General features: G+C 42.8%; 1 protein-coding gene across 1 annotated transcript in view; it reads left to right on the top strand.

Annotated features, from left to right (window-relative positions):
* The window catches only part of LOC122799703 (A disintegrin and metalloproteinase with thrombospondin motifs 2-like), a 2,689,413-nt gene that overhangs the window by 2,457,280 nt on the left and 204,194 nt on the right, over positions 1 to 27,939 (top strand). The gene's annotated exons all lie outside the window — the stretch shown is intronic.

Raw genomic sequence — 27,939 nt, 5'->3', positions numbered from 1 at the left:
CAGAGGGCAGGCTTCTGCCCCTCAAAGGGCTAAACAATGTCATTCTTCTTCTGCTAAATCGGGGAGTTCTAAGCCAGCTTCCCAAAGCAAATATTCTCAATGACTCCGGCCTTCTTGTGCCTACCTCTGTGAGCCCTGGATTTCCTTTGGGGGGAAGGTTAGCCAGGTTTGCAGAGGTATTGTCTACCATCACAGACGACAAATGGGTGCTCAATATAGTAAACCAAGGTTACAAGTTTTACTTTCACTCCTTCCCTGTTTTACAATGGTACCCAGACATACCCAGAACTCTCAGGGCAGAGGTAGAAACTCAAATTTCTTCTTTACTGACTATGGGGGCTATAGAGCCAGTTCCTGCAAATCAGGCAGGCCTAGGTTTTTAGTCAAGACTTTTCCTGGTACCCAATAAAGGGGGCACCTTGTGCCCTATTCTGGATCTGTCTATTCTAAACACTTTTCTGGGGATTCACAAACTCAAAATGCTCGCCCTTCAACAGTTACTACCAATGCTGGGCAAGGATTCATGGCTGGTAACTTTGGATCTCAAGGAGGCTTATCTGCACATCCCAATAAGGGAAAGTTACAGGCAGTTCCTCCGCTTCAGGGCTGGGGAGCAACACTTTCAATTCTCGGCATTGCCCTTTGGCTTATCTACTGCTCCCAGAGTTTTACAAAGTGCCTGGCTCCATTGCTTTTTGCAGACAGAGAAACATTAAAATGTATCCTTACCTGGACGACTGTCTTATTCAAGCAAACTCCCCAGAACAACTAAAAAAGGATTTGGATTTTGTGAAGTACACTCTCACCTCTTTGGGTTACACACTCAACGAAAAGAAGTCAAAGTTGGGTCCTACAAGGGAGATTGTTTTCCTGGGAGCTAGTCTGAATCCAGCCACCCAGATGGTATTCCTCCCTCAACAGAAGAAAGATCTTTCGACTTACTTCATGAGCTTGGCAAGCATGACCCAGCTCTCTGCAAGGCGTTTTCTGCAAGCACTGGGGTTCATGGCTTCATGTATTTTGATGATCCCATATGCAAGGCTGCATATGAGAACTTCAATGGTACCTCCAGAATCTTTGGTGTCAGCACACACAGGACTTGGACTTGATTCTCCCCCTGATTCCCCGTCTACAAATGGAGTTCCTCTGGTGGGCGACAGCCTGTTCTCAGAACAAGGGTCTGCCTTTCCACCCACCACCTGCCAGCCAGACTCTCACCACTGACGCCTCAGATGTTGCATGGGGGCTCATCTGGAAGGCAGGGGCATACAGGGGACATAGAGCAACCAGCAGATTCATCTGCACATAAACTTAAAAGAATTGATGGCAGTGCAGTAGGCCTTGCTGGCTTTCAAGGACCTACTTTACCCTGGGACTCTGCTGATCGGGACAGACAATACCACAGTCATGTGGTACATCAACAAGCAAGGGGGGACTCGCTCTTACCCCTTGTGCAGACAAAGCATGAGACTGTGGTCCCTAGCAGTATCCATGGGCTTACATCTAATGGCCCAGTATCATCCAGGGAGGCTAAACTCCTTGGCGGAGCATTTGTGCAGACATTCTGGATCCTCACAAGTGGCAACTGAACAAGGATATTTTCCATCGCATCACTCAACATTGGGGCACCTTACAAGTGGATCTTTTCTCCTCTCTCACCAATCATCTCCTTCCAAACTTCTGCACCAGCAAGTTTCAAAACAAAGCTTGGAGGGTGGATGCGTTGTCCTTCCCATGGACACATCTCTCAGTTTATGCATTCCCTCCTCTGCCTCTTCTTCCCAAAGTGCTACTAAAGATAAGGGATGAAAAACCAAAGGCTGCTCTGATAGCTCCAGATTGGCCCAGGCAGCATTGGTATCCCCTCCTTCGCAGCCTTTCCCAGGCTCAGCCTTGGTATCTTCCCCTGGTACCAGGTCTGTTGGTTCAGGGAGGGGGAAAGTTCCTTCATCCTCATCTTCAAACTCTGTATTTAACTGCCTGGCTAATACTTTACATCTTTCCCAGCAGGTGGTTGAAGTTCTTCATGAGGCCAGGAGTCCTAGCACCAGGAGGTCCTATGCAGATAAATGGAAGAGATTTTGCTGTTGGATGCTAGCTAAAGGAGAAGACTCTTCTCATCCTTCTCTTTCACTCATTCTTGACTAGAAGACTCTTCTCAGCCTTCTCGTTCCCTCATTCTTCACTACCTAGCAGGACTGCTTAATGGTGGACTTTCCTTTTCTTCAATCAAAATTCACGCTTCAGCAATTTTGGCTCATTGTTCTTTTGAGCAACCCATTTTTTCTCACCCCTTGATGAAACAGTTCCTGAGGGGAGCTAGTAATCTTATACCTCCCAGAAGAGCTCCTCCTCCTGCTTGGGATCTTAATTTTGTCCTGGAAAAACTTACTCTGCCTCCCTTTGAGCCAGCTGCCTCTGCAGATTTGAAGTTTCTATCTTGGAAGACTGCTTTCCTTTTAGCTATTACTTCAGCTAGAAGGGTATCTGAGCTGCAAGCCTTAATGGCAGTAGAACCTTTAATCATTTTTCACTCAGATCGGGTTTCTCTGAGAAGTAATCCCTCCTTCATGCCTAAGGTAGTTTCCAATTTAACCCTTAACCAGTCTATTCACCTGCCTACTTTTTTCAACAATCCCCAAAATTAAGGGGAAAGGATTCTGCACTCTCTTGATGTGCATAGACAGCTGAGATTTTACTTAGAAAGGACTAAACCCTTTAGAAAATCTGAACAGTTATTGGTTAGTTTTGCTCCTCTGGCTCAGGGTAAAGCTATTTCAAAACAAACCATCTCCAAATGTTTTGCTCATTGTATTCACTTTTGTTACCTGTACCATGGGGAAGGTTCCCCCTCAGGGTATTAGGACTCATTCTACTAGAGCAGTCTCTACCTCTGCAGCCTTTCTGAGAGGTGTGCCTACTAAGGACATTCTGGAAGCAGCTACTTGGTCTTCTGTCCATACATTCACAAACCATTACAGTCTACATTTGTTTTCTAAATCCAGGGCTGGTTTTGCCTCTGTAGTTTTGCAGGCCCTTCTTACCAACCCTTAATCTGTGATCCTTCCTCCCCCCTTTGTCTTTTTCCTGAGCTTTGGGAATCACCCCATATGTGAGGACTGCAACAGTGAACCACGAAGAACATAGTACAGTTGTGTACACTTACCATAAATGTAGATGTTCGAGTGTATTCACTGTTGCAGTCCTGGTTTCCCACTCTCCATTCTCCTTTTTCTCCTAAGGCACAGACTATATATTTTTATTTTTTGTATGACATGTGTCCAGGGTGCTACCTTCCTGGGTTAGCCTTCTTTTGGGGCTCCTGACAGTTAAGGCAAGAAAAACTGAGGAAATGGCGTCGACTGCCTCCCTTTATACCTGACATTATGACATCAGTTTTACAACTGGCGGCAGCCAACGTCATATACCAAGTACTCTGGTATTCGGGGCCGACTGAGGGCTACAGGAAGCCGGATAACCCATATGTGAGGACTGCAACAGTGAATGCACTCGAACATCTACATTTATGGTAAGTGTACACAACTGTACTTTATTGAAATAGATTCTGATATATAGGTGCCTATTTTATGTATGCAAATGAATTGTCATAAAGCAAATTTGTAAGTTGTAAAAACTGATCAGAGAAATTGTACTCCTCTAAAACCAAAAATAAATAGTTCCAGTTAACCGAGTCAAAAACACAGTTTATGTCCAAACTTAACAATATCAATCCATCTTTTTTATTCTTAGTTAAACCTATTAAAGCTAATACTCTTTTAAAGTTATCATAAGTGTTTTTATTTACTATAAATCCAATATGATCATTATTAATCATATATGGTAAAATGTGTTGTAATCTAGCAGCATGTATAGCCATAATCAGTTTTTATAAGTGATATTGGTTTATAGGAGGAACACTCAACTGGATTCTTGTTTATCTTTTTACTGGGGAAAGAAGAGTGTATTTCCAGGATGGAGGATCTTTAAATACCTCTTTGACTGTTAAAATACTTTATGCAGAATGTGCAAAGCTTCCTTAGGTAATAATTTATAAAGTTCCGATATTATGCCATTATTGTCAGGTGCTTTGTTAGTCTTCGGTTTGTTAATTTGACTTGTAAGTTCAGACATCAATATAGGCTTGTCTATCAATTTCTTTTGTTCCTCTATCAACCTATTTATAGTATATTTTTGATAAAGTTTTTAATATTTCTAAGGAATCCATTTCTGGGTCAAATTGATTGATTTTATTAAAGTGAGGTCTAAATATTTTCAAAAAGTCCTCAGTATCAGGTACCTTTTTTTTACTATAAGAAAAACACAACTCTGTAATGTGATTATATTTAATAAGCTATTTAATAAAAATATATATATGTACACACGGAAACACTTTGGAATCTCAAAATACTGAAATGCATAGATACTGGATTTATGGAATAACTAATCAATTTAACCCTCTCTAAATGTGTCATAGTCCTATGATTTAAAATGTCTACTTTTCCTTTAAATCATTTATTTCCTTTAACACACTGTTAAATTCTTTTTGATCTATTTAATAAATCAAATTTTTGTTGTAAATCGAACAAATGTTTATCCCATTGCTTTTTCTTATGAATGCACCAATTATTTATTTTTGCCATTCAAATATGCTTTTAGAGCATCCCATACACAAATTTCAGATATATCATCAGCATATAACCTATTTGTTAAAAAAATATTTAAAATACTTTAAACTGGTTATGTTTGCTGGTATTTTTTTAATTGAATGTTACTATTAGTGTTTAATATAAGTTCAAATGTTATGGCATTATGATCCGATAGTGGGCATGTGAAAACGTATACTTTAATTAAACTAGAAATTAGATTATTAGAGATATATACTCTATTCTAGACTGAGCATTATGTCTATGGGAGAAATGAGTACAGAAAAGGGAACTGGAATCTGAGAGTTCATCAATATCTTTCATCTGAAATTAATCTAAAAATGTTTTAAGCTGTAGCTGAGTCTGATATTCTTTATTTTCCAGTAGTATTGGAATCTTTATAATTGAAGTCACCAGCCAAAATTATACTGCCTTTTGATATTTGTATTATTTGTTCTATTTGATGACTAACTGTTATAACATGAATACCAGGTATCCACTAAATTTTAATAAAAGAGTAAAATGTTCCTTTTATTTCCATTGTTACTGAACAAATCATACCTTTATCATCATTATATGTGTTTAATATTTTGGACATGGGTAAAGAGTTTTTCCATACGATAACAACCCATCCCCTTTCCTGTTTGTAATGAGAACTACTTAATACAGTAAAATATTTAGCATTAAGTCTATTTAAATAATTTTGTAATAAATGGGAATCTTGTAAAAAAATGATTTATAAAGCAAATAGACTAAGAAATTTTGTTAAATTTCTCCTCTTGCCACCATTGTGTAAACAATTAATATTAATGGATATACATTTTAGTTGTTATGTATTAGCTATTGACATGTGAAGGAATAAGTAACAGTCTAACTCACCGATGAGATATTAATATAATACCACTTTTGTAAGTTTTAAACTGCTTATTGACAATATGATCCATATTTGCACTATTATTAAGAAACATATTAACAGAGATAATAGACAACAAAAACGAGCAAAAAATATTATTAACTTTTAAACAGAGAATTCGTTTAACCTTCCCTCCCTTCATGGAGTCTATAACTCCTTGTTGAGTGGAAGCAACATCCAATCTAACCCACCCATCAATTCACAATAAAAAACACAATCCAAACAAGCTCCACTATTCAGAGAAATATGTTAAATTGTCCACAATAACATCACGCTTTCATAAGATAGTACACATTACTATTTTTTAATTCTATTATTGTTAAATTGTAGTTCTACATCAGTTATCTTTAAAAGATGGCAAATGATGGCCAGCCTACAAACTATCTAACACAGGTTGACAGTTGAAATCTCTCAATGACTGCCTGCAAACTGTCAAACCTACATCTCTCAATGAAAAATTATAGCCTAGGGCAAAATGACTCATTCACTCTGCCATCCACAACCCTGTTTAAAGTCAAGTATTATGTTATTAGAGTAAATAAACCCTCTTCACTATTTTAGTGATGTTGCTCACAGAAAGATCACGATATTATTTCTAAATGCATTTTTTGTAAACTATAATAAACTTAAACAAATTGAAGTTATTTTTCAATCTGCAGATTTACATTTAATGTTCCATTAATATATGCACATATAGATAAAAATATATATATGTACACACGGAAACACTTTGGAATCTCAAAATACTGAAATGTCGAATTTCAGTATCTCGAGACCAAAGTGTTGAATCTGCAGATGCGCAAAACTGAAAAATATTGAACCCGGAAATGTCAAACCCGCAATATTAATGGCGTGTTACATAAGTGAATTTTTAAGGGTTTTGGGGAGGGTTTGTGTGTTTGTGAGTGTATCAGGGAGTGTTAGGTGTGGGTTAGGGTATGTGAGAGTGTGAGTATGTCAGTGTTGAGAGTGGTGGTATTAGTATCTATCTGTGTGATGTGTGTTTGTGCGAGGGGGGTGTTGAATGTATGTTGGTGGGTTTTGTGTGTGTTGGTGTTTAATGCAACCTTGGAGTTAGTATATATATGAGTAGGGAGGTGTTGAGGGGGCACAGCCCCCCACATGGGAGGTGGAGGGGGGCCTTGCTCCCCTGCTTATAGTAAGGGTGTGTATGTGTGTTTGTGTTGTTGTGCAGAGGTAGGTGTACTTGTGTTTGTATGTGTGCTTTAACGGTCACGGTTTTGGGTCTCCAGGTTTTGGTTTTCTTTTTTTTTTGTTTTTCATCTTTATAGTCTCGAAATACTGAAATTCGATATTTCAGTATTTTAAAATTATGAAGTAAATCCAGACACACACACACACACACACACATTTGTATATATATATATATATATATATATATATATATATATATATATATATATATACATACATATATATATATATATATATATATATATATATATATATATATATATATATATATACATATACATATACATATATTTATATATATATATTTATATATATATATATATATATATATGGGAACACTACTAAATCTCGAACTTTTGAAATCACAAATTTCAAAAGCTCGAGACCATGTAGCCAAAACCGCACATTACCAAAAGACCAGAAGCGTGAAATTCAAAATCCCGATGGTAAGGGATTTTGAGTTAGCACTTCTGGTGTTGCGGTTCAGGTAAGTATGTGTGTGTAAGTGTGTTTGTGAGGGGCTTTAGTGTGTGTGTGTGTGAGGAGCTATAATGTGTAGGTGTGTTTGCCTTGTGTGTATGTCTGTGCGATCTCGGAGTTGGAATATTAAAGTTGGGGGGTGTGGGGGGGTGCAGGGGGGAGAAGCCCCCCTGCTTAACTTTAGTGTAGGGTGATTTGTTTGGTTATGGGGGGAGGCTGTGTATATGTTTGTGTGTGTGCTGTATGTATATAGTACATTCGCGATTTTGAATTTCGCACTTTTAACATATCGGTAATGTGGGGTTTAGGGATTATGGTCTCGGTATTGTGGGCTTCGGGATTGTGTAGTTTCGGTATTAAGTAGTGATTCCATATATATATATACACACACACACACACACACACACACATACATATATACACAATCATGTTTTACACAGTCATACTTGTTTCATTTCTCTTTTTTTCTCAGTATTTATTAAATAGGGTACTCTGTTCCCTGTTCATAGTTGTTTACTAGGCTAATGTAAACAAGGGCCTTTTTAAGCCCAGCCATGCATCCCAAATCTCTGACAAGTTCTGATACCCTTGATAAGTGTAAGCATGGGCCTGGCAGATGAACCATTTACAGATTACCTGTGTACATTAGAGACATAGGTGCAAAACCAGGGATGAATTTCTGGTTTCCCATCTAATTGTCCAAGTTGCACTTGAATTGGGTTAGGGAGGAACTGTGCTTCCCTTGGATGGGGAGCCTGTTCCATAGACAGGGTAGCCTCTGAGATACAAACCTATCTCTCCTGCAGGTCCTGTTTGTATCACAGGCAAGGTTGAAGTCTTTAGAATGGGTAACTTTGGTGCTGTTTGTTTTCTGGATATGCAGGAGGTCCATCAGAGTGGGGTCTGACAATGCCCTGTGGGTCCATATTAGAAGACCGAAGACACATTCTTTCGAATGTGTCTTGGTCGAAATTAAAAGGCTGAAAACGCAAAATATCGAAGTGACTGTTATGCAAATTCTTTCCCTGGGAAAGAATTCGCTTGACCACTTCGGTACTTTGCCATTTTTGGCACTGTAGTGTGGTCTCGAAGTTGGTATATTTAAGTAGGGGGGTGTGTGAGGTGAAGCCCCCCACTTAATGTAATGTTTAAAATTGTTTTTTTTTTTTTTTTTTTTTTTTTGTTGGAACAGCAATTTTTTCTCTTAAAAATCGCTGTTCTGACACTTTGACATTGTAAACTTTCGCTTACATAGGGTTGATTAATCACTGTTCACTTTTTTAAGCATTTGGTGATCTAATACAGACCCTGCCCTGTATGCCAGGCATAGATATACCCTCAAAAGTATTTAGGAGACAAAATACAGGGATAGGGCCTTGAGGCAGTCTGCAGAGGACATTTTACTTATGCCCTGTATTCTTTTAGTGAGGAACCTCTGTGCATGTTCCAATTGTTGGATATGCCTGGTTAGGTACATATCAAAGGAGGCATTGTACTCAATGATAGGTCTGATGAATCCTGAATGCAATGGAACAATGACTTCCTTGGACTTAGATGCCATACCTTTGTTTGTAAGTTGCGCAATATAGAATGATTTCCTCACCAGTGTAGACACATGATGGCCAAAGCAAAGGCTAGATTACTATGTGTGTTCCTAAGTCCCTGACTTCTGGGTCAACTCTAAGGGTTGTGTTGTCAATATGATAGTTACCAGGGATGGATGACTTCCCAAAGGATACTATTATGCTTTTCTTGGCATTTAGTTCCAGTACATGGTTCTGACACCAGTTGTTTGTCTGTGTCAGCCCCTCCTGGAGAACATTCGTGTCAGTGTGAGTTTCAATGACAGTGCCTAATTTGCAATCATTTGCAAATTTAGTCAGCCAGAGACCACTGAAATTGGCCTTGACTTCTGAGAAGAAAATGCCAAAAAGAAGCAGTCCAAGACTGATCCCTGAGGTACTCCACTTGTGACTGGCCTCTTTCTAACTTTCTGGGTCCTGTGTGTGAGACAGTTGCCTATCCACTGGGTTTGTACCTAACTTCTTGAGTTTGTCAACAATGCCCAAGTGAGGTATTGTGTCAAATGCCTTGGCCAGGTCAAGGTAGGTAGTGTGAATGATTTTGCGTTCATCCATTACTTTGGTGAACTTCTCAAAGAAGTGCACCAGATTCAGTAGCCATGATCTACTCTTGACAAAACCAAACTGGGTTGGGTCCAGTGTCTGGAGGTTTATTATATCTCTATCGATCATCTCTCCATGATAATTCTCTCCATGACTTTACATATAAGACTAGTGAGACTTACGGGTCTGTAGTTTCCAGGGTCTGTAGATGGCCCACATTTGTGCAGAGGGTTGACTGTAGCCTTTCTCCATTCATGAGGCACAAAGCCTGTTTGGAGGCTAGAGTTAAATAGTAATTCCAGAGACCCTAATAGGTCATGTTTCATGCTTTTTAGAAGGCATCCTGGGGTATTGTCTGTGCCCATTGATGCAGTGTTCTTGGTCTTAGAGAGAGCATTAAGGACCTGTTCCCTAGTGATAATAGCGGGAGTTATATTTGATGGTATTTAATGAGGGAAGGTTGAGGGAGAGAGGGGTAAAGTTGGAGCAGAATTTATCAGCCAGAAGGTTTGCTGTATCTTCTGGCTCAGTATAGGTGGCTCTGTTTACAATGAGCTCTGCACATGACTGAGGTTGTGGACATAGCTAAAGAATGCTTTGTGGTTGTCCTTGGCCTGGGAGGCCAAACCTACCTCAAATTTGGCTTTGGTAGACTGTATTTGTTCTTTGAGTTGTTTGTTTAGTTTGATGAGAGTGCTTTAATCCTGCTAGGCACTGCACCTTCTAATTCTTTCCATGATTGTCTTCCTCCTGTCATACAGCCTGTTGATTTTGTACTTTATTAATAAGAATACTTTAGTGATGTAGGAACTTACTGTGTTTACAATAACTGCTAGTGTGTAGTCCATTATTAAAAATGCGAATCATAAAGTATGCCAAAAAGTTAACATATCTATACTTAAAATGCTTTTTCCATTTAGATGCTACGTGAAAAAATAGATCCAAGTAAAAGAAGAAATGGTGGTAAAGGTGTAAAATAAAACAAAACACTTATATAAAATGTTTCTTTTAATTAAAAAATAAAATTGTCAGCCCTCTTAGTAATTTTGAATTATCTATTTCTAACTGAAGTACCAAAGATGGTTACCTTGTTTAATTTGTTTATCAAAATTGTAGTGCAAGCTGCCATTAAAAGTATAAGGGCACATGTTGCATGACAAAAACACCTTCCTATTGTCTTCAGAGGTGAAGCATAGCAAAGATTTGTATGTACTCAGCTTTTTTGCTAAACGTAGAAACCATACTAGACATCTGTCTATGACAATATGCAATAAGTCACAAAAAAGAAACAGTCTGATGTGAGTCAAAAGTACATTATCCTTAATTAAGATATTCTGTTTAAACAAGGCATGTGTACCTCAGTGGTTTAGTCTTCTATGATAGTAATGTAGCAAGACTAGATAAAAAAATCATTGTCTGTGTGCATCTTTCCCTTTTAAAACTACTTATGCAATTTCTTTTATTATCACTTAAAGAAAATGAATTGTTTCTATAACCCATTATTTAATTTATTTATCTGTTTGTCATTTGTTAACCGGGTGGGTCCAGCTGAGCCAAAGGCCCATTTTCAGTTGAGACCCAAGAAGAAAAGCTTCAATACAGTTACAAGACATTGACATACATGAATTGAAAAAAAACAAGAAAATGACGTAGTTGTATCGTCATCATCAGCAGCAGCAGCCTCCTTTTTCCCATTTTTCTATGTGGGGTCGGGGTATCGTGTTAACTGTCACCAACTATCTCGATTCAGTGCCACACTCCTGCCTTCCTCAGCACTCATGCCTGACTGTCGCAGATCTTTCACACAATCCATCCACCTCTTTGCTGGATGTCCTCACTTCCTCTTACCTTCTTCCTGTCTGTCCCAAATCTCCCTCACCAGATTGTCTTCTGCTTTTCTACATGTGCCCAAACCACCGTAATCTGTTCTCTTTGATCTTTTCTGCAATTGGAGCTACTTTGGCTTCTGCTCTTATGTCCTCATTTCTTCGCCTGTCCCGCAGTGTGCATCCTACCACCTTTCTCACGCACTTCATTTCAATCACCTCTAGCTTCTTCAACTGTTCTGCCTTTACCACCCAGGTTTCTGTACCATACAGTAGTACTGTTCACACCACTGTCTTGTACACCTTACTTTTCAGCTTCTTTGGCATTCTTCTGTCATATACTACACCTGGTACTCTATGTCAGTTGGCTGCAGCCCCTCTGATTCTAGCTTTGACCTCTTCATTCAGACTACCCTTCTCCTCATCCACCCCTCCCAGATACTTGAAGCTGTTTACCTGTTCCACTATCTTCCCATCTATCTCTATTCTCAGCTTCTTCTGATTTCCCCAATCTGCTGCCATTACCACTGCCTTATCTGTGCTTAGTTTCATCCCATGTGCCATAGTCCATCACCGGTATGAACAGCAGTGGGCTCAGAGATGAACCCTGATGTACACCCACACCCACTGGGAGTCCCTGTGTAAGGCTTAACACTGTTTGTACTTGAGTCATTGGGTCCTTGTACATAGCCTGCACTCATTCTGCTAGTGTTTCTGGGACTTCAAACCACTGCAGTACTCCCCAGATCAGCTTTCTTGGGACCTTGTCATATGCTTTCTCCAAGTCTAGGAATGCCCAGTTGGACTCTCTTCTCATCTCTAGCTTCTTCCGAAGTATCTGTCTTAATGCAAACATCTGGTCAATTGTGCTGCATCCTGATCTGAATCCAAACTGCTCATCTCCCATCTTACATTCTACTACTCTGCGTATCCATTTATCAGTCACCCTCTCCAGTACTTTCATGCAGTGTGAAAGGAGTTTGATGCCTCTGTACTGCCCACAGTTGTGGATGTCCCCTTTGGTCTTGTACACTGGCATGAATTTGCTTATTCTCCAGTCATCTGGGATACACCTCTCTTCACACTGCTATCAGTACCCGCAGGAGCCATTTCTTCCGTATCTCACCCAGCATCTTTATCATATCTGCTGTGACCTCATCTGAGCCAGCTGCTTTCCCAGACTTCATCTTCCTTTATGCTGTTCTTACGTCTTCTAGGGTGGGCTCCTCTACTTTTCTTATCGTAGGCTGTTTCTGGGGCAGTACAGCTTCTGTGGAGTTTTCTTCATTCAGAAGCTGCTGGAAATACTCCTTCCATCTACCTTTGATGTCCTCTGGACTGGTGAGCAGGTTGTTGCTGGCATCCATTATGAAGGGTGTCTGACTATCTTCTTTATCTTTCTGTCTTTGCCTTGCAACCTGATATAGTTTCTTTGTCTCCCTTACTGAGTCACTTTCCAGAAGTTGGTACAGTGCCTCCGACGGGCTCTATATTAGAACATCGACTTTTTAAAACATCGAATGTTCTAATATTGACCCCTATTCAGTGAACACTGACAATATCGAACATGCAGAACAGTGAATTTTTTCCCAGGGAAAAAATTTGCTGTTCTGACACACATACACACAACACAAGCGCACCAAACAAACAGCAATCCACACACATACACCTAAAATCCTACATCTAACCCTACACTAAACTGTACATACACCACTAGCTATCCACTTACCTTAACCCAAACCCAACCCTAAGGTCCGCCACTATTGCACACTCACCTCACCCGCGCCCTAACCCTTACTCACCTAGCCCACCCTAACCCTCACGTCCACACAATCGCACACTTACCTGATCCCAACCCATAACTTTCCACCACAGTGCTGAAAATAGCGAAGCCACAGGAACGGCCAACCAAATTCCTTCCCTAGGAAGAAATTCGGTGTTCTGCAGCTTCGCTATTTTCAGCGTTCGCTGAATAGGGGTCAATATTAGGACATTCGAAGTTGTGAAACTTCAGTGCTCTAATATAGACCCCCCTCCGATGCCCTATTCTTTGCTATTGCAGCTTCTTTCTTAGCTTTTTTGTTAGCCAACCAGTACTCCTTCCTAGACTGGTCAGTCTTTTCTGTCGCCCATTTCTTCCTGCACTCCTTTTTTGTTTTGATGATTTCATGGACTTCTGCATTCCACCACCAGCTTTCCTTATGTACCTTATTTCCATACCTGGCTCAGCCACATATCTTTTCTGTAGTCCTAACACATGCTGTTTTTAGGCACTGCCATTCTTCTTCAACTCCACCTATTTTCTCCTCTTCTTGGGGTGCTAGAGCCCTGAGTAATTCCTTGAACTGTTGTACTTTCTCTCCAGTCAGCTTCCAGGTCTTCAGCCTGGTCTCTGTTGACCTTAGAGCCTTCTCTGAACACTGCTTGCAGCTGATTGTGGCAACTAGTGGTTTATGCTGTGGGGTGACTATTTCACTGGGGATGACTTTGCAATCATGGATTCTACCCCAGTGCCTTTTCCTCACTAAGAAGAAGTCCACCTGATTTGCATATTGGCTACTCTTGTATGTGATCTTCTGACTGTCTCTCTTTCTGAACCATGTGTTGGCTACTATCAAGCCATTTGCCAGACAGAAGTCTAGAATGGCTTCTCCTTCTTTATTCCTGTTGCCCCACTCATGTGGACCCAGGCAGTCCTCATATCCTGTTCTGTCTGTCCCGATATGTGCATTTAAGTCACCCATTATTAACACCAATTCATGTTGTCCTGCTTTATCTAGTAGGTCCTACACCTGCTGTCTGAATGCACTCTTTTCCTCACTATCACAGCCCTGCTGTGGGGCACAGGCTGAGATTATGAATACTGCCCTATCATTACACTGGAGTCTGACTGCCATGAGACTGTCATTAATTCTGATGATATCCCTTACTGCTTTCTGAAGCCTCTCTTGCACCACAATTCCTATACCATTTCTAGCCTGCCCTAAACCTGAGTAGTAGACTCTGGATCCCAAGCCAAGTGGTTTTGCTGCACTGCCCTTCCATATTGTCTCTTGGATACATAGGATATCCAGCCTCCTCTGTATCATCATGTCATCCACTTCTAAGCTGCGTCCTGTCAGTGGACCTACATTAAGCGTAGCAATTCTCAGTTTATGTTTGGGAGGTTGGTTGGTTTTATGTCCAGCTTTCGCTCAACAGAGCTATCCAAGGTAACCCAGACCAACCCAGACTGGACAAGTAGACACTGGCCAGCCAGTAGCTTATTGACTCAGGGTTGCTGGGCTTTATGGCGGCAACACACTGGCCAATAGAGGCACATATACCCCTCCCACCATTAGCAAGGGTCCCTGGCGTGGGTCAGAGTAGGCCGGGTCCTCAACCCACTTATCACCGGTAACTACCCATGCCCATTTTTGGAGACATTAGTCAACATGATCGAATCACCTAGAGCCATATTTTTACACTGTCGAATGGCTAGCCCTGCCATGGCATAGGTTCATAGGTAAGTACTAGGCTCTCTGCCCATGGACATTTATAAGCCTCGCCACAGAGTGATGGCTTTTGCCTCTCCATTAGATTAGTAACCTGGGCCTCTGTCAATAGGGCTCCTGAAGTGATCCCAGGGTAGAACCTACGATTACCCATCCACTCATCAAGATTTCTCTTGTAGAGGGTCAGAGAGGAACTCTGTCAAATATGGATTGGGATTCTATTCCAGAGTGAGAGGAGTCGCTGGGACAGGAATCTATCCCTCCAGCATGTCCTGTTTATTGTTGTACATAGGTTCAAGCCGCTAGAATGAGTGATTCTGAGGGATCTCGTTTTTTTGAGGTGAAGCATGTCCATTAGTTCAGGGTTTGACATCGCCCTATAGGTTAGGCATAGGTCACCTCTGAGAAGACGGTAAGCGACTGAGAAGAGCTAGAGCTTTTTTAGTCGTGCTTCATAGGGTAATTGTTTAAGGCCCTTAATCCTCTTAGTGAGGTACTTCTGTGGTCTTTCTAGTTGTTGCAGGTGTCTAGTGAGGTACATCCCAAATGGGGCATTGTACTCTATTATGGGCCTAATGAGTGAGGAGTAAAGGGGCACAATCACATCCTTGGATTTGGATGAGAAACCCTTTGTGATCAGGTGTGCCACATAGAAGGATTTCCTGATAGTTTTGGCTATGTGGTTATCAAAGGAGAGCATGCTATCTACTTGGGTACCCAGGTCCCTAATTATTTCTTCTGTACTTAGTGGATTCCCATCTATATGGTAGTTTGTAGGTACTTTGTTTTTCCCAAATGGGATTACTATGCATTTTTTTGGCATTTAGCTTGAGGCCGTGACTTTGACACCAGGTGTTTATCTCTGTGAGACCCTTTTGCAGGATGTCTGTGTCAGATGGAGAGTCAATTATTGCACCCAATTTACAGTCATCTGCGAACTTGGTTAGCCACAGTCCCTCCGCCTTTGCCTGTACTTCGGAAAAATATATACTGAACAGGAGGGGTCCCAGGACTGAGCCCTGTGGGACTCCACTTGTGACTGGTTTAGAGTCAGACATGGCGCCTGCCACTCTCACCATGTGGATTCTGTCTGAGAGCCAATTGGAAACCCATCTCGTGACATAGGGGTTAATATTTAAGCTGGTGAGTTTGTCTATGATTCCTGAGTGTGGGATGGTGTTGAACACCTTAGCGAGGTCCAGATATGCTGTGTGGACCAGCTTCCCTTCATCTATGGCCTTGGTGACTGTTTCAAAGAAGTCGACCAAGTTCAGGAGGCAAGATCTGCCTTTAACAAAGCCAAACTGGGTGGGGTCCAGTGTCTGGAGGTTCCCAATGTCCCTGTTAATGAGCTCCATGATAATGCGTTCCATGGCTTTGCAGACCAAGCTAGCCAAGCTTATAGGGCGATAGTTCCCAGGGTCAGTTGTGGCACCACCTTTGTGGAGTGGTACGACTGTTGCTGTATGCCATTCTTTGGGTACATAGCCTGTAGAGAGGCTGAGTTTGAATAGTGATTTGAGATGGGGGGTTAGTTCATTTTGAAGCTCGTGTAAGACACAACCTGGGATAGCATCTGGTCCCATTGATGCTGTGTTTTGGCCTTTGCAAGGGCTGTCTTTATTTGTGTGTCTGAGATATCTGGAGCGCCACATTCTTCTGGGATGGGTGCTAGCCCCTTTGGTGGAGAGGGGGGGATGAAGTTTGCACTGAAGTTGTCAGCCAGGATGTTGGCAATGTCGGTTGATTCAGTGTATTTATGGCCATTATGCACTAGCTCGGAGCATATCTGAGAGTTTGCCCCTAGACTCTTGACATAGTTAAAGAAGGCCTTGTGGTTATCCTTAGAGTCATTGGCTATTTTTCTTCTGAGGTTGGCCTTGGATGATTTAATGAGGGAGCGCAGTTTTTTACTGATGTTAATCAGAGATGCCTTCTTATTTTGGGATTTTGTTCTATCTTGCAGGAGTTTCCTCCTTCTGTTGTAAAGTTTATTTATTTCTGGTGTCCACCAGACTGGCTTCCTCTTTTGTGAGGAGTTGGTCTTGATTTTACTTGGGATGGCTCGGTCCATGCATTCTTGAAGGTGTTCATAGAATGCACTTGTAAAGGATTCTGCCGATGGGTCATCATTTTCCATTTGATTGGGAGCTTTGAAACTTCCCACCTTGGTTTTGAGGACTGTGAAGCTGGCTTTAGAGAAGTTTTTTTACCTTGATTTCCTTGACTGGGGGGGGGGGGGGATGTGGATGTCCAGTGTGATTAGTTTGTGATCTGATCTTACCAGTGACGAGTTTACCTCAGGTGTGGAACATAGGTTCCCCATGTTGGTGATGACCAGGTCCAGTATGTTGTCACCTCTGGTGGGAGTGGTGACCAGCTGTTCAAGGGCGTTTGAGTTTATAAACTCAAGGAAGCATTGGGCTAGGGCGTTTGAGCTTGAGTAGTTTTCCCAGTCAATGTTTGGATAGTTGAAGTCACTCAGTAACATGGTGTTGGGTAGAATCTTCATACTTTCTAATGTTCTCAAGAATGCTGCGTGAGGCTCCAGAGACGAGGTGGGAGATCTGTAGCAAGCTATAAATTGAACAATTTACCCACTGTCAATTGCACTTGGATGGTCTCAGATTCCACGTGCTGTGCTACTAACCTGGAGGTGTGGGTGTTCTTGATGAATATGGACACACACCCTCCTTTTGTGTTTTGGTCCTGGTTTTGGGACCTAAAGGTATGGTAGGAGTTATAGCCTGGTAGTGCTGGGGTGCTCTTTGGAGCCTTGAACCAGGTTTCTGTCACTGCACATATGTCAATTTCTTCCAAACTAAGGAGAGCCTTGAGTGCATGCATTTTGAGGTTTAGACTTCTGGCGTTGAGCAGAATTACCCTCAGTTTTTGTTTATTATTGTTGTTTATGGAGCCGGGTTTGTCTTTTGCATGCAGTCTGTGATCCATGTTCTCCTATCTTGAGGGTACTGTGCACCACAGCAGATGCCCAAAGCAGTTGGTCTGTACAACTCTTCCCCCTATAGGGCACCATGTAGAGTCTGTGCTGCTGCCCACAGCTCCATTCTTTGGTGAGTTTGAGATGGAAACACTCAGGATGTTTTTTGGACATGGAAGAAACCCTACAAATGTGATGGTTGCCAGCACCTTTTACTATTTTAGCCTTTTGCTCCCTCCTGAATATTACATTATAAAACTCTAAACATGTCTTTTGATGCATGTCTTAATGCATGCTTTTCTTACTCACGTATTTGATCTAGCCTCTCTGCATAGCAGCACATATGTAATCATCATGCAGAGTCAATGCTGAAGCGTATTTGTCTATAAATGTATATTATGGTTTGGTGTCTCATTTTTAATTTCATGGGGTTTTGAAAATGTCTTTTAGTTATTCTTAAGATGTATGTTGTATATATTACAGGAGATTATCAGTTTTGATACTCACAGAATGTTCTTAATGGGACACAACATATTATTATCATTTGTTAGATATTTGAATTGTTTGGAGAGGAATGACAAGAATAATTTATGTTGTTAACACTTTTTTCCTCTACATAATTTCCGAAATTGATAAAACAAGAGATGTAGATGTTTAGCAGTGTTTAATAGGGAATGTTTAGGTTAGGCTTTGTAGATTTAGTGGTAGTAGACATAGGTTTTTTGCATGATATAGTTGTAATATATTTTAATCTAAAGAACATTTATTTAGTAATGTTATTAATCCTTAAAATGTTTAACAGTGTGGAAAATCTATGTATGTCCTGGTCCAGGGGTTTAGTGGGTAGGCACTGGTGTGGGACGGGATTTCAACAATGCTTCCAGAAACTATGGGCAGGATTCACGAAGGCTTGCATGGAGTCTAAGAGTAGTGTAAGACTCCATGCAGCCTTCGCGATCCAGGAACAGCCCAAAGTCCGTGTAAGAGACAAGCTAAAACGTCTCTTACACGGAGTGGGCGTGGATAAGCTAATCACCTCATTTGCAGCTGAATAGCATGCAAATGAGGATGATTAGTTATCCAGGAAGCCCAAAACAGCCCGTGTAAGAGCCGTTTTAGCTGCAGAAATGTACTCAGTTGACAACTGAGTACGTTTCTGCAAAAACCACAATGGAGCCATGTCAGCTCCAAATAAAAGGTGCATATGTGTCAGGCAGCATGCCAATAGCCAAATATGTGGCCATTGGCAAGGTAACCTGATGCAAAAGTAATAAAAATATATATTTTTTTTTTCAGCGATCGCCGATGTTTAAACCCAGCGCAGCCCCTCGTAAACGGGCTGCGCTGCATAATACATAAAAATGAAGGTTATAAACCCATAAATGTGGGTTTTATGCAATACATGGATTTTCAATGCAGGGACCAGCAGACCAAAAACAACATGGCCACCGTGTAGTGGTTGCTAAGGAGGGAAGCTGAGTCTAAGAGATGTAACTAAGCATTAGTAGGCAATCTGATGCAAATGAGTGTTAGTATACTGAATTTCACTGTCACATAGCAAATGAGCACATTCTGAGTAGTGTAAGAGTTACAGAAGGGGGTGGAACAGAGTAGGAGATAGGTGACATCACAGGGGGGAATGGCAGAAAGAAATGCAGTTCACTGGAGGTCAGAGTTACATGACAGATGTCAGACACATATCATGGAAAGAGGAGTGCCACAACATAAGCATGGGAAAGTCAAGAAATAGAAGGTGTACACTGTTGCCTACACCAAAGTTTCTTGCTGGGCATGCATGCGCACGTGTGCGCGCCATGAAGCGCGAGTAAGACAGTGTGCGCGAGTGTAAGGCAGTCTGAGCATGTGGGAGCATGTTGGAAGATCTTTAACACTGTTTGCGCGGGTGTGTGCGCGTTTTAACCCAAATAAGCAGATTCTGAACCGTGTAAGCATGTGTGCGCGCGTGTAAGCCACTGTGAGCGTGTTTCTGCTGGTGTACACGCTGCTCCCCCCTGAGGAAACAGAAAGGAAAAAGGAAGCAACATAATTAGTAGGAAGCTAGCAGGGAATGCTGCTGGAGCTAGCAGGTGAAAACAATTAGAAGCAGGCAATTACACAGGCAGAATAGTAGCTCAGCCCAACACTTACAAATCTGCAAACAGCAGTGCAAGATGTTTCTCTCAAGAGACACTGCAAGACAGGAGTAAGCTATTAGAAGTGAAAACTGAAAAAGCTGAACTCAGAGCAGAAATGTTAGGGGCTGCCATAGCTGTCATAATGAGACATAGGCAACTTGCTGAGGGTGGTGACAATGCAGATGGTGCCAGACAACCCACAGTGAGGAGACAGAGAAGAGTGTACAGGCCCAGGGTCACCTACCACGGGTTACATGAGCTGGAGATAGTAGACGCTATAGAGTGGACAGAGAGCTCCTGCAGCAAATAGTGGAGCTGTGCAGGCCACGCCTCACACACAGAACCAACAGAGGGGAACCCATCCCAGTGGAAACCAAGGTATGTGTTGGCCTAAGAATACTAGCAACAGGTACCTTCCAGAGACCAACTGGTGATATGATGGGGATATCACAGGCATCAGCCTCCAGGGTACTGCACCAGTTCCTGGATGCCATGTCAGCACCTGTCGGTGATCATGTATATTTCCCCAATGCCCGTGAGGTATTGGCCAGCAATATGCATCTCTTCCAGCAAATAGCGGAATACCCTGAGGTAGTGGGTGCAATAGACTGCACGCACATACGCATCAAAGCACCAGCCGGAGAGCAGGGTAGGGCCTACATTAACCGCAAGGGCTTCCCCTCCATCAACTGCCAGGTCGTGTGTGATGCCCAGGGCATAATAATGAATGTGTGTGCTGGCTGCCCTGGGAGTTACCACGATTCCCACATCTGGCATTTGACGCAGCTGTACCAGACATTTGCCAATGGGGACATCCCACACGGACACCTAGTGGGGGATGCAGGTTATGCACTGGAGCCGTGGCTGATGACACCCATCAGAAACGCACACACACCTGAACAGGAACGCCATAATGAGGCACACGCACAAACACGTAATGTAATAGAGCATGTGTTTGGGCTGCTCAAGTCACGGTTCCTGTATGTGGACACATCTGGTGGAGCCTTGCAGTACTCACCAACTACATGTATCCAAATTGTCATGGTATGTGCTATGCTACATAATATGATCTTGCGAAAACAGCTGCAGCAGGACCAGCATAGGGCCGGGCCAAACAGCCCCCCGCCATTGCCAAGGCCATCACAGGCAGAGCATGACTCGGAGGAGGAACAACCTGAGCCTGCCCCAGTAGGCAGAAGGAGGCGTGCCCAGTATGCCCTGGCCTTGGCAAAGAGGCAATGCATAGCACATACACTGCCTCAGTAGGAACCCTGGGAATGATACCCCCTCTGACTCACTCAAATAATAACATGGATGCCTAAAATGACATGACCTGCTCACAAACATGTACAGGGAAGTGTAATATGTGCATCCGACAGAGGCAGCCGTGCAGTACCACCTGAGGCATTAATGCCATGTGGTAAGTAATGTAACACCATGTACTATATGCACACCTGAGGACCCTGACTAACATCCTACCCTCACCAAGCATCATGCCACAATATGACAATGAGATGATCAAGTGCAATAATTGACTGAAGTATCGCAGTTAGTCAAAGGGGATCCAATGTGTGCCAGCCTGGGATGACATGGTGAGCATGACATGATGCTCCACCTGCTAGGACTGGCGTGCACCTATCAGTGCAGGCTGTATGGATGCTGGCAAAGGCTGTTGTTACCCACAGCGTGCCCTGAATAGGTAAGGCTCAGAACACAAACCTACCTCCATAGGTATCAGAAGGGATAAGAATAAGTTAAGGGATAAGTCGAAACAGCAAGATGCATGCAGTCTAAACTCACCCAGTATGGATAATGTTGATATCTGTGCTGCAACAGAAAACTGGGTCAAGGCTCACAACAGCACCCTAACACTACCAGGTTACACCTCATACTGTGCTGTACAGCCTCAAAACATGGAACAAGCTACAAAAGGAGGGTGACTAGCAAGAATTGTCAAGGATAACCACACCCCCATGTTGGTACCACAACAAGAAGCAGCATGGACTAGCCATGGTCAAGTAACAGTGGATAAAACTGCCCCCTAGTTTATAGCCTGCTACAGACTACCATCCCAACACCAGGAACTGCACCTGGCCTATGCTAGAATACATGAATATATCAAGTCCTCCAAACCACATTATATTGGGTGACTGAAAATACCCAGACATAGACTGGGAGCATTATACTAGCTCCAACACTGTAGGACAAAAGTTCATAGAATCCATAAACCAAAATGCCCAGGAACGACGTACCACTCCCACAAGAGGGGTAAGCATACTGGATGTGATAATCAGCAACATGGGTACTGGATGGCAAGATGGGAAGTGTATTGCTCACTGGTAAGACCAGACCATAGAGTAATCACACTGGATATACACATCCTGACCACAGTCCCTGGCCAGAAAACCACAGTGGAAAACATGTGTGAAGCAATATTTGCACTCCTCCAAACTGATGTGGAATCCATTAAAGGTCCTGTGCAGGTTCAAAATATGGGCCACACCTCAGAACCTGTAATATAGCCATTCCATGAACACTGCCAGGAATACTTGGATTATGCAAGCCTAAATTAAAACAAGACACAATGCCATACATGCAGGCATCTGGCATGGTGGACACCAGCCATAACCAAACCATGCAAGAGAATAAGGAAGCTACTACATGATAGAGCAAACATAAACAATGAAGTAATCACTGATCAGTAGTATGGCAATAAAATAAGCCTAGCACTTGTTCTCAGTACTTCTCTACTAAGTAAGCACTCTCGTACTAAGTAAAGCACTACATCTACTTACCACCCCTGTGAATATCCACTTCCCTTAAAGGTATACCACTCCCTTATACTGTTCTAGCATGTCGAGTGGTAGATTACTGGCGTAGTCTCCAGTTCAGCTGGTCAATCTGGGTATCTTGAGACAATGCTACAATTGTCTCATGTACACAGACAACCCTCTCCTCCTCCCAACAAACACAAATACATGTGAGAGATGCAACTATATAGCCAAACTGGAGGCTGAACTCTCTCAACTCAGGGCTGGCATGACCAGACAGGAGGAGATGGAAACTACACACACAACAATCCCAGTCCCACATAGACCTACCACAACTGCAAACCAAACACATAAAAACACAAAGACATACTCGGAGGCTCTAATAAAAAACTTACCAAAACAACAGAGGCTCCCAAAGCAGACATCCAAAAATCCACCACCTCAAAACAAAAGACATGCAACACATACTTCAATAAATCAGTGTGTCGACCAATCGCAGCCCTTAAGGCCAAACACCTTGCCTGATACACTAGTAATAGGTGACTCCATAGTCAGACACACTGATGTCCCACTGACCAGGCTGAACAAGGAGAAGGTGACTGTGAGCTGTTTATCGGGAGCTAGGATCCGCCACATAACACACGCACTCAGGTCACTCCAAAGCAAGTACAAATATGACTCCGTCATTGTCCATGCTGGTGTGAATGACCTGAGATGTACCTCCCTGGACTACATGAAAAGAGACATAGAGGAGCTCTCCGATTATGTAGCCAGCCCAGGCTGGTATGACCCTGACCCTGAGCCGCATCTTGCCCTCACCAAGAATGATACCACAATACAAAGACAAGATGATCAGCTTTAACAATTGGCTCAAGTACTGGTGTCATTCTAAGGGGATCCAATGTCTGTCTGCCAGGGATGATATGTTGGACAAGCCACGCTGCTTCGCAAGGGATGGCTTACACCTGTCACCACTGGGCTTCCGGATATTGGCTAAGGCTCTTGCCACCCCCATAGTGCCTTTTTTAGGCAAGGCTCAAAAGACAAACCCACCTCCTTAGAAAACAAAAATGGAAAAAAACTAAGGGTAATGCTGCTCAACGCCAGAAGTCTAAATCTCAAGATGCAGGCACTTGATGCACTCCTCAGCATGGAGAACATCGACGTCTGTGCAGTAACTGAAACCTGCTTCAAGGCTCCTGAGAGCACCCCAGCGCTACCAGGCTATACCTCGTATCATGCTTTTCGGCCCCCAAACCCGGGCCGAACCACAAAGGGAGGGGGTGTCCATATTCATAAAGGACACCCACACCTCCAGGTTAGTAGCAACACATGAAGCATCAGAGACCATACAGGTGCAACTAACCATAGGCAAAACTGCTATACAGCTGGCAGCATGTTACAGACCACCCTCCCAATCTCAAGAACCCCACTCAGCCTTCCTGAAGACATTGGAGGATATGAATGTATCACAAAATACCATCATACTGGGAGACTTCAACTACCCAAACATAGATTGGGTACATTATTCTAGCCCTAATACCCTAGCCCAAAGGTTCCTGGAATTCATAAATTCAAATGCACTGGAACAACTAGTCACCTCTCCCACTAGGGGAGATAATATACTAGACCTGATCATCACAAACATGGGGACAAAATGCTCCACACCGGAAGTATACCCCTCACTGGTGAGTTCTGACCACAAACTAATCACCCTGGATATACATATCCCACCTCCACCCCCAGCACAAAAGACCACAGTGAAAAACTTCTCAAAAGCAGACTTCATTCTTCTTAAGACTGAGATAGTATCCTTTAAGCCCACTGTGCCAGTGGATACCACATCCCACAATGTCGAATCCTTCACTAATGCTTTCTATGGACATCTCCAAGAATGCATGGATCATGCAATCCCAAACAAATCCAAGTCCCTCTCCACCAAATGTAAGCATCCTGTCTGGTGGACCTCAGCCATAAACAAATTGTATAACAAAAGTAGGAAGCTACTGCACGTCAGAGCGAAATCCCATGAAGGGAAGACATCTCTGATCAACATTAGCAGAAAAATACGTTCTCTCATAAAAACATCCAAGGCAAACTTTGAGAGAAAAATCGCTAAGGACACTAAAGATAACCACAAAGCCTTCTTCAGCTATGTTAGAAACCTGGGCGGAAACCCTCAGATATGCTCTGAGTTGGTTCACAACAACAAAAAATACACTGAACCCACAGATATTGCTAACATTTTGGCTGACAGGTTCAGTGCGAATTTCTCCCCTCCTTCACCCCCAAAAGAAGAAATACTTATCCCAGCTGAATGTAATCTCCTTGTCATCTCAGATGTCCAAGTGAGAACCGCCCTAAACAAAGCAAAAAACACAGCATCAATGGGTCCTGACGGTATCCCGGGATGCGTGTTACGTGAACTCCAAAAGGAGCTAAACCCACACATAAAAATGCTATTTAACCTTAGCCTTACTTCGGGATATGTACCTGAACACTGGCGTACAGCAACAGTGGTCCCACTCCACAAGGGGGTTGCCTCTACAGACCCTGGAAACTACCGCCCCATAAGCTTAACTAGCCTGGTCTGCAAAGCTATGGAAAGAATCATTATGGAACTCATAAACAGAGACATAGGGGACCTACAGACACTTGACCCCACCCAGTTCGGCTTTGTAAAGGGCAGATCCCGCCTTTTAAACCTGGTTGACTTTTTCGAAACAGTCACTAGAGCCATTGATGAGGGCAAAGCAGTCCATACAGCATACCTGGACTTGGCTAAGGCCTTCGACACAATACCCCACTCAGGCATCATAGATAAGCTAAACAGCTTAAAAGTAAACCCTTATGTCACTAGATGTGTTGCAAACTGGCTAAAGGACAGAACCCATAAAGTTAAAATCACTGGAGCAATGTCAGACTCAAAGCCAGTCACAAGTGGTGTCCCACAGGGATCTGTCCTGGGACCCCTCTTGTTCGGCATTTATTTATCAGATGTTAAAGCAAACATGGGAGGGCTGTGGCTGACAAAGTTTTCAGATGACTGCAAACTAGGCGCCATAGTCGATACACCAGCAGAAACACACAACCTACAAAAAGGCCTCACTGAAACGGACAACTGGTGCCGTAGTCACGGCCTTAAACTAAATGCCAAAAAATGTATAGTCATCCCTTTTGGAAAAAACAAAGTACCCACAAATTATCACATAGACAGCAACCCACTGAGTATGGAAAAAGTAATCAGAGACCTAGGGACCCAAGTAGACAGCGACCTCTCATTTGACACCCACGTTGCCAAAGTGGTTAGAAAAACATTCTACCTTGCACACCTCATCATGAAGGGATTCACATCCAGATCCAAGGATGTCATTGTACCCCTTTATTCCTCCCTCATCAGACCCATGATTGAGTACAATGCCCCATTTGGTATGTACCTCACCTGGCATTTGCAACAGCTGGAGAGAGCACAAAAGTACCTCACCAAAAGGATCAAGGGTCTCCAACATATGTCTTATTCTGCCAGACTAAAGAAACTTCAGCTCTATTCAGTAGCATACCGCCTGCTCAGAGGTGATCTCTGCCTGACGTACAAGGCCATATCCAATCAGGATCTGATGGACATGCTCCACCTCAAAAACTCCAAATCCATCAGGACCACGAGAGTTAAAGACTTAAACCTCACCACAAGTATGAATAGGACATGCTGGATGGATAGATTCATAACCCAGAGGCTTCCCATGCTTTGGAACAGGATCCCAGTTCATATTAGGCAGAGCCCCTCACTGACTCTCTTCAAGAGAAATCTTGATGAGTGGATGGGAGATCGTACGTTTACCCCAGGGGTCACATCTGTGTCACTGCTAGACAGGGGCACAGTAAACTAATTCTATTATATAAGGGGACCTTCATTGTGTCAATTACTAGACAGCGGCACAGTATTCTAGATTTATTCTGTACATTTTTGTACCATTTCATGGTGTGGCAAAAGCCACATCACTATGGCTAGGCTTACAAATGACCCAGGGCAGATAGCCTAGTACTATACTATGAAACTATGAAACTATGAAATATGTCCACACATACAATCCACTAAGGCCCGCCACAACAAGTTGAATCTTTGAATCTTGAGGCAATGTTACACCTGCCCCAAGTACACAGACAACCCCCAACTCCCCCAAAGAAATACAAATATATGTGAGAGATGCAACCATCTATCCAAACTGGAGGCTGAGCTCCCTCAACTCAGTACTCCCAAAACTAGTCAGGAGGAGAAGGTAACCACACACACCACAAACACAGTCCTACATAGACCTATCACAACTGCAAACCAAAGACATAAACACAGAAAATCATTCCCGGAGGCACAAATTACAAACACAGCACACCAACAGAGGACTCTAAAGCAGACACCCGATCAAACAACTTCCAAACATAGCACATGCAACACATAGTACACAAAGCTGGTGTGCCAAACAGTCACAGGCCAGAAGGAGAAACAACATGCCTGATACAGTTGTAATAGGTAACTCCATAGCGAGACACACTGCTGTCCCGCACACCAGACTGAACAAGGGAAAGGGTACAGTAAGCTGCCTGTAGGCTGCCACAATACGCCACATAACACAAGTATGCAGGTCATCCCAAAGCAAGTAGAAATATGATGCAGTCATAGTCCATGCTGGTGTGAATGACCTGAGATGTACCTCCCTAGACTTCATGAAAAGAGAAATAGATGAGCTCTCTGATTATGTAGTCCAGGCCGGTATGACACTCACCATTTGCAGCATCCTACCCTTACCAAGAATAATGCCACAGTACAAACACAGAATGATCAGTTATAGCAAGTGGCACACTTACTGGTGTCATTCCAAGGGGATCCAATGTCTGTCTGCTTGGGATGTCATGCTTGACAAGCCACGCAGCTGTTACTGGGATGGCTTGCACCTGTTACCCCTGGGCGTCTGGATATTGGATAAGGCTTTTGCCACCTCCATAGAGCCTTTCATAGGCAAGGCTGAAAAGACTAACCCACCACTCTAGAAAACATAAGTGGAAAGAAACATAAGGGTAATGCTGACCAATGCCAGATGTGTAAACCCCAATATGCATGCTCCCGAGGCCATCCCCAGTATGGAGAACATCGATGTCTGTGCAGTGACAGAAGCCTGCTTCAAGCCTCCTGACAGCACACCAGCACTACCAGGTTATACCACATATCAAGTGTCATGGCCCCAAAACCTGGAACAAAACATAAAAGGAGGGTGAGTATCCATATTCAGCACAGACACCCATACGTCCAGGTAACTGACAATGCACAAGGCATTGGAGTCCACCCATGTGCAACTAACTGTAGGCAAGACTGCTGTACAGTCTGTAGTGTGCTACAGACCAC

This window comes from Protopterus annectens, chromosome 4.part0 (assembly GCF_019279795.1).
Source record: "Protopterus annectens isolate FY-2018-M chromosome 4.part0, PAN1.0, whole genome shotgun sequence".
Classification (NCBI taxonomy): domain Eukaryota; kingdom Metazoa; phylum Chordata; order Ceratodontiformes; family Protopteridae; genus Protopterus; species Protopterus annectens.
The sequence above is the reverse complement of the archived record's forward strand: the minus strand, read 5'-3'. Positions and strand labels throughout refer to the sequence as shown.